This window comes from Sus scrofa, unplaced genomic scaffold (genome assembly GCF_000003025.6).
Source record: "Sus scrofa isolate TJ Tabasco breed Duroc unplaced genomic scaffold, Sscrofa11.1 Contig1052, whole genome shotgun sequence".
Taxonomy (NCBI): Eukaryota; Metazoa; Chordata; class Mammalia; order Artiodactyla; family Suidae; genus Sus; species Sus scrofa.
The window spans coordinates 158,641-166,887 of NW_018084804.1; the positions used below are offsets into that span (position 1 = coordinate 158,641).

General features: G+C 40.7%; 1 non-coding gene across 1 annotated transcript; it reads left to right on the plus strand.

Moving 5' to 3' along the window:
* Positions 1-5,912: 5,912 nt before the first annotated feature.
* Positions 5,913-6,020, plus strand: TRNAL-CAA. Its single transcript has 2 exons — positions 5,913-5,950; positions 5,975-6,020. It is a non-coding gene; the product is annotated as a tRNA-Leu (tRNA).
* The last annotated feature ends 2,227 nt before the right edge of the window (positions 6,021-8,247 follow it).

The window sequence follows — 8,247 nt, forward strand, 5'->3', positions numbered from 1 at the left end:
TAACCCACTGAGCCACAATGGGAACTTCTCAAGTCCTTTTAGTAACTGAAGTGGGGTAATGCAGCTGTGCTTGGTGTAGATCAGAGGGCCCAGAACTTGCTTCCCAACTCAGAATCAGCAGCCTAAGGCTTGGGGCCATGAACATCACCATGTGCTGAGGAGGAAAGATAGGCCGAGTGAGAGAATAGCTTTATTCCAGAGGAGAGGATTTGGCTCTTTTCTGCTTCTGGACATGGCCTCGGAAGACAAGATTTTGTGGTCCTACTTAGTCCTGTACCCACCATTGAGGCTCATGGCTGAAGATCATAAATGGGTGATAATGTCCTACTTCATTCATTTATTCATCAAATTTTAAGAGAAATAGCCAGGAGCTATAGAGGGGGGTTTCCATGAGGCTAGATTAGCTTTTGCTTAATACTCTCAATTGAGATATATACGTGATAACATATATTATGTGTGTGTGTGTGTGTATATATATATATATATATATATATATATAATACTAATACACAGGCATAGCAGTGCTTGACACATAGCATGAAGTGCTTTATGCACAGCAGCTTATTTAATGGTCATAACAACCCTACAAAGTGGGTACTGTTGCTCTTATTTTACAGATAAGGAACCTGAAGCACAGAGAGGGTAGCAGTTAATCCAGGGTGCACAGCTAGGAAGTAGCAGGGCCCAGATTCAAACTGAGGCGGAACACATGACCACATCATATCCTACCTCACAATATTTATGGATTATGCTTTTCCCTTAATTTAATACATTGGGGCAGGGAGGAAGAATATGAATCCACAAAAAGGGCAACTTGTTCATACCAGTCCAAGAAAATGTGCCCCTAGGTGGACCTTGCTGCTGAACTGATGGAGCTGTTTCCAGGCCAACTTGAAGGGTCTCACACTGGATCTACTTCTTCTTCAGTAGACCTGGTGCTTTAGGAGCAGCTGCAGCAGTGATAAGTAACCTAGATGGATTCAGCAAAGCTACTTCCCAGTCTGAATTCGGATGTATTACAAGAAGGACTCTTACTAACAATGCTGAGTGAAAAAAAGTCTCCAAAAATTATACTGTCCAATACCCTTTTTACAATATGGACAAAAGGATCATGGTTACCAATGAGGTATGATTTTTTTTAAACCCTGTCATTTGGTTATTTTGTTTTGTTTTGTTTGCTTTTTTAGGGTTGCACATGCAGCATATGTTCCCAGGCCAGGGGTCGAATTGGAGCTGTGGCTGCTGGCCTACACCACAGCCACAGCAACACAGGATCTGAGCTGTCTTTGCAACCTACATCACAGCTCATGGTAATGTGGGATCCTTAACCCGCTGGGTGGGGCCAGGGATCAAACCCTTATCCTCTGGTTTGTAACTGCTGGGCCACAGTGGGACCTCCTACCTTGCCATTTTGAACGAGGTTAAATGAACCTTATAAATGAATTTGCAGAAAGGTAAGCATTTGAATTCAAAGAATCAGGATATGGGCCTCTCAAGGCAAACACGGGGCCAGGTAGCCTTCTTTTGACTCCTCCCTGGTTTTCCTCAGTACATTTGAAGTTGTCGTTTACACACTTAGGAATTCAGCAACTCATTCTTTCATTCTTTTGTTGCCTAGGAAAACTGTATTTGTCTTCAGCTGCTCTTATTTTTTGTGATACTGACCTGGCAGGTACTGAAGAGCATTTTCCCCAAAGGCAGCCAAGGCCTAGAAAGGATAGGTTCAGAGAAAAAAGGAAAACTGAGACTGGCTCCTGCCACCCAGTATCTGCGGTTGTGAAAATGAGAGAATACACATGATAATTACCTTAAAGGCACTAAGCAATTAAGAGCAAAAGCTGGCATATAGTAAGTGAGATCCATTTGTCAATGCCTTTAGTTATGGATGGAAGTCATATCTCCCAGCAAAATAAAAAATACCTCTTTACCAGTGGTGGTGGGTTGCTTCTTCATAAGTGCAAGATAATGCTACTTTGATTCAAATACACAAATAATCAGTGTTAGATGCCCCAACTGAACGAGACTGTTGAGATTACAGGAGAACGTGACTCTGTCCTTGGAAAAGTTAATAAAGTCAATTAAGAGGAGAAAAAAAGTAGCAGGAAAAAGTGGAAAGCAAGAAAAGACCATTTGTGGATGAGGAAACCATTGCTGCAGGAGACCTCAGTATGAACCAGGGTCAGAGGAAGCTGAATTCCTTGTCTTCATTCCTTTAGTGCACACTGTTGAGGCTGAGAGGCTGGTACCCACTAGCTCGGTCCTGCAATAAAATTTGACTTGATTGTGTAAGTGAATCACAACACCCCTGCACTCCTTTAACTCAGTCACTTCTATGTGAGGTCTCTGCAAAGAATGAAGCTTTGAGTATAGTGAATAATCAGTGTGAATTATTCTAGGAGAACTGGCTTAGCTAGGATGTTAATGAAGTTTAGATTTCATACAGTGCAAACAGGACACATGGCAGTAGTACCCCAGGTACGTTTCTTTTTTCCCTATTGGAGAAGTGTAAATTCCTCAGGGCTTATTTGTTGGCTTAATTTTGTATTTGAAGTTTGAAATGTAACCAGGGCATTTGAAGGTAACCTTTTGAGGTACACTAAAATCTTTCCCAAATTCCTCATTCAGAGCACATGCAGAATTTCCCTGGATAAGAGTATGGGATGTCTGGGAGTTCCTGTCGTGGCGCAGTGGTTAATGAATCTGACTGGGAACCATGGGGTTTCGCCCTTGCTCACTGGGTTGAGGATCCGGCGTTGCTGTGAGCTGTGGTGTAGATTGCAGACATGGCTCAGATCCTGTGTTGCTGTGGCCCTGACGTAGGCCGGTGGCAATAGCTCCGACTCGACCCCTAGCCTGGGAACCTCCGTATGCCCCAAGAGCGGCCCTAGAAAAGGCAAAAAGACAAAAAAAAGTATGGGATGTAACTGCCAAACCCAATTTAAGATTTGTGATGCATAAGAAGAATGTAGGAGAAAAAAAGAATTTCTTTTAGTGTAGAAAGATTTCACATTAAAACAAACAAAAAAACTGAAAAGATGAGTTCCCTGGTGGCTCAGTGGTTTAAGGATTCAGTGTTGTCACTGCTATGGGTTGGGTTTGATCCCTGGCCCAGAAATTTCTGCATGCTGTGGATGCTGAAGAAAAAAACAAACTAGAAAGAAATACACTAAAATATTAGCAGCTGCTTTTGATGAGGTTATGGATGATATGTTCCCCTGTATTGAACTCTTCACTACAGAAACCTATGTACAAGCAAAAATGAAGGAAATGCACAGTGAACACCCTCACCCCCACACTTTCTCCAAACTTCAACAATTATCAACTTATGGTCAATGCCATTTCAAATATAACCTCATCTCAATTTCCATCCCCACCTCTGTTATTCTAAAGCAAATCTTGAATGTGTTATCAGAGAATTAGATTTTTTTTTTTTTTTTTTTTTTTGGTCTGCACTGGTGGAGGGAGGAAGGGATCAAATTCATGCCTCGGCAGAGGCTCCAGCTGCTGCAGAGACAACTGCCAGATCCTTAACCCAATATGTCACAGTGGGAATTAGATGTTTTTAGAAGCCTCACATAAAACAATTGAGATTTTTAAACTGGCGAAGACCACCACCACTGTCATCTTGTTTTTTAGTCCTCTCTGCCCTTTTAAATTTTCAGGTTTTTCAAAACCTCTCTCATAGAAAATGTTTTCATAAAAACATAGGGTGGCCTGTGGGAAGTCCTACTGCACAACAAATAAATAGTAAAAAGGTTTACATATTTAATTATACTTCATCTTATTCCAGAAAGGACTTCAAGTCATTTAAAACATAAAATCAAGGTAGCAGGATTTAACATGCCATAAAGGAAGAAAGAAATAAGGGTGGGACAAAAAAAAATGACCAGGAATAAAAGTGAATGTTAGCATGGTAACATTACAAGGACACTAAATGCTGGCCACAGTTCGGTTTTTGAAGATTGACATGGGAACTTGTAAATTGTATAGCTCACAGTTTCTATGAGATAGAAATTAACTAAATGTTTAAGGGAACTAATGGGATTCTTGCTAGTAAAAGGAATGAATTTCCGCCTGGTTTCTTGGTAAACAAAAACCATCACGAAGGTTTATTTTTCATAGAATGAGTTTTGCAAATCAGTAAGGAAAGATGAACATCTCAAAAGTTTGGTAAGCAACTTACAGAAGAATATGAAAATCTTTAAACATAAATGTTGAACCTCACTAATAAAGCTGTATAACAATACCTTGGCATTTTCACCCAATAAAATGTTTTGTTGTTATTGTTTAATCATAGTATCCTGTTAATTAGTTTTGGGTTATCTAAATTGCTTCCGATTTTTTGGTAGGGAAGTGGACAGTGTATCAAGATTTTAAAACTGGATAAACTTTGATCTAGTGATCCCACTAGAAATTTAAGGAAATAATTGTGGATATTTGAAAATATCTACACAAGGATGTTCTTCAGAGTATATTTTATGAAAATGAAAAATTAGAAATAATTTGTGTTCAATATCCATTGGATATGGGTTGTCTGCAGTACTTTTCAATTAGAAAAAAATTATAAATTTTTTAAGAGTGTACAATTGCCACTTCTGAGACGGCCTATAGTTTACGAAAGGAAAGAGAGCAAATCTCAAATCTTTGGGGGAGGGAGATTAGGAAACCATTGTTCCCTGTACTCCCCACTGCCTATTTTAACTATTAAAAATAGCATATGAAGCCAAGGGAGTCTAGAAATCTAAGATAGGTTCTACCGAAATTAAAATTATTTCTCTTCATGCAGAGGAGAACTAACCTTCATGTATTAATAAATATAAAAGATAACCTATTGGGGCGTAATCTACTTAAAGTCCCTAAATCTAGGTTTCTATAAACAGCCCAAATACAGCAGTAGAAACAAGTTCGTCAAATATGTTTACTGAGCTCCTACCATGTATCCCAGTCAGGGAGCTGGTCGGATATTGGCCCTACAGAAGTTATTCTAGCAGTTTCCCTGACCCCTAAGAGGTCTCCGTCTAGTCGGAGGAAGAATTTCTTACTGTTTAGTCTCGGGGCTTCATTAAAATACATGACCTTCCAGACTCAGAGCTCAGATAGATTATTTTGCACAAAGCTGAAAAAGCTTTTGGAAAAGTCCGAGTCGGAAGAAGTGGCACGTCCCCCTTATTTTCACCCTCTCCCCCCATCTTCCTAAAAATCGCCATTGTCCCTGACCTGGCAATGGACGCCACGGAGACGTTCAATCTGGAATACCTGAGACCGGCCGGGAAGGTCAGGAAGCAAGTGTGTGGATCTGGGCGCTTCTCTGGACCTAGGACAAATGAATACCTTGAGGCAGAAATTAGCCTTGTCAATCTACACCGCCAGGAGCTGTCGTACCCGACAAGGATTTTCCCAGGCTGTCACTTACGAGCGCAAAAAAACCAATTCTGGGGACGAAAAGGAAACCAAATAGAGAAGATAAAAGGGGTCATGCCATAAAACCGGAGTCTGATGTTAGATTTTTGGTGATGTTCTTCACTATCTTCTAAAGAAAGAAACCATAAAGCGAGACTAACCACGCTCGAGATTTTGGTAAAAATTAGAGGAAAACCCACTAAGCGACCTGGGCTAAATGATGTCCGTCCTTTCCTTCCCTCCCGAAATATGAGCTGTTTGGGCATAGGAAATGTTTGCACTGTCTTCTCGACTTGGGGGTGACAACTGTAAGGACCATGAGAGACCTGCACCCGATTTTATGTATAAACATTTTTTCTCTTTTCGTAGTCTCCGTTTTCGAACCACAGGTGGCCTTTATTTTCTGTTCATTACCCGGTGACCCGGACGTCAACCCTCTTCTGGAATGTACGTCACAGATACGCTACTGCTTGTTTCTATTTCACTAAGAAATCTTTTCCTTCCCACAAGGTGTCAGGATGGCCGAGTGGTCTAAGGCGCCAGACTCAAGCGCTTAGCTTCCCCGCGCTGGGGATTCTGGTCTCCGTATGGAGGCGTGGGTTCGAATCCCACTTCTGACACATCTTTTCTCCCCCTCTCCTCTAATTTCCAGAACAATCTATTGATGAAAGCAATATACGTAAGAAATTTTCTTATCCATAGGGTTACAAATTAACTTAAAATTTTCTCTCAGGAACTGTTAACACCAAAATACTGAAAGTGGAAGCATCGCGATACTTCTTGGAAACCACGAGATTTGGAGCTAAAACGCTTAATACGGAGAGGCCATTACAAGAGGTTGGGTTCCTTGAGAAATCGCGAGATAATCTAGAAACAGCGAGATTTGGGACCCAGATAGCTCCCTTCCCTTTGATGCTGGGGGAGAAAGGGGGCGAAGGTTTGTTGCGCTGCATCATTTTTTGTCTATCCCACCCAATTTGTCCAGACCAGACCATCCCCTGAATACTTCCTGAAGCACTTCCCTGCCAACCCTACTCCCTTCTGGCTCATAGGGGTGCTGAATGTAAAGAAATCTTATATAGATCCTTTGCTTTCTTCTCCATTTTCGAAAGTTTGGAACTAGTTCTCAAACATTTCCTTTGTAAATTATGCACATTGGCACTCACATTGGCATCTGATAATTATTGTTTTGTTTCCTCAGTCAAAATTGATTTCCGTTTTATCTCGAATAAAATATGAAAGCTATACCTTCCAACTCCAAATGTAATCACCGTCAATATTTTACTGTGTTTCTTACACTTCTATTTTCTGTATATTAGTGTATATATAGTCATAAATATTACGTGGCTTTTGTTTTTATTTTTGTTTGCTTTTAGGGCGCACCTGCTGCATATGGAAGTTCCCTCGCTAGGAGTGGAATTGGAGCTGCAGCTGCCGGCCTTCGCCACTGCTAGTCAGTTCGTTACCGCTGAACCACAGTGGGAAATCCTGTGTGTGGTGGTGGGGTTGTTTTTTGGCTTTTTACACAAATGCAGTCATATGAAGCATACTATTCTGTGATACATTTTTTTCACTTAACCCACTGCACCACAAGAGAACTCCTATTATATTTTGTTATAGCTGTTTGATCTATAGCCCTGGACAAAATAAGTGAATGTAGTTCCCTGTACTATATAGCAGATCCTTGTTGATTATCAGTTTTATATATAGAAGCATGTACAAGTGCTTTACATAAGTTTTTGGGTGTTTTCATTTTGAGAAAAGGAGAAAGAGGAGAGGAAGAAATAACCAAAAAGTTTCTAATTCAAGCACTTTCGGTTTGAAGTATTAGCCTTTGAACCAAAAATATTAGCATTTGAACTTTGACTCTTCATTTAGTATCTCTGCGGTAAAGCTGCCTCTTTATCATTTCCTTTCCTCCTTTTCTCCTTTTCTCTTCCCCCCTTTTCTTGGTCACCTCCTCATAACTGGCCTCCCCACTTTCATTCCTCCTTTTCTCATTTTCTCTCCCCTTTTCCTGGTTACCTCCCCATAACTGGCGACCCAGACATCTTGCTTTTTTTGTTTTTAGCTGAAGATGGTAGTTAAGCCTGAATTCAAAGCCACCTCTGAGAGTTACTCATTTCCCTGCACCCCAGGTATCTCCGTGTATATATGAGATAGACATGTCAATAAATTTCTGTTTGTTTTTCTCGTGTTAAATCAGTCTTTTATTACAGATAACCCAGTCAAGAACTTAGAAGAGCAGAGGGAAAATTATTTTTTCCTCCCCCACAAATTTTAACATTCTACATGCCTTTTCCGGGAATATCTCATCCATGTTTCATCCATAAAAGACACAGGAAAGCAAAACTAGTCTGGGACCTGGTTATGGAGTGTGCTGAAAGGAAAAGCAATGAACGTTTGTCACAGGTTATGTTTGTCAAAGGTTACGAGGTTAGAGCTCAAGTTACTCTAGAGCAGTTGTAGAATATGAGTTAGACGCAATCAAATGATGACTTTTCAAAAGCGTCAAACTTGAATTCTCCGATTATAGAAGTGGAAGAAACACTGTGACTGAGTAAAATTGTGAATATTTGTGCAAAAGGCCAAGTTTCTGTTTCAAGCTCTTGGGCTATCATAAGACCATCTTCTCCATCATGCCTTATTTCCAGAATCGAATGAGATAATGCGTGCAAAGCGCGCAACTCTTCCTAGCACAAAGGCAAGGGTCTGTAAATGCTACGTGTAGTGTAAAGTGGAGAAGCAAACAGCCAGTGAGTTTGACAGTTTAGGCTGCTTTTAGGCTTTCCATGCAGGAAACTGAAGCTGGAGGAACCACTGAGAAGGCGAGCCCTCCAACGTCCT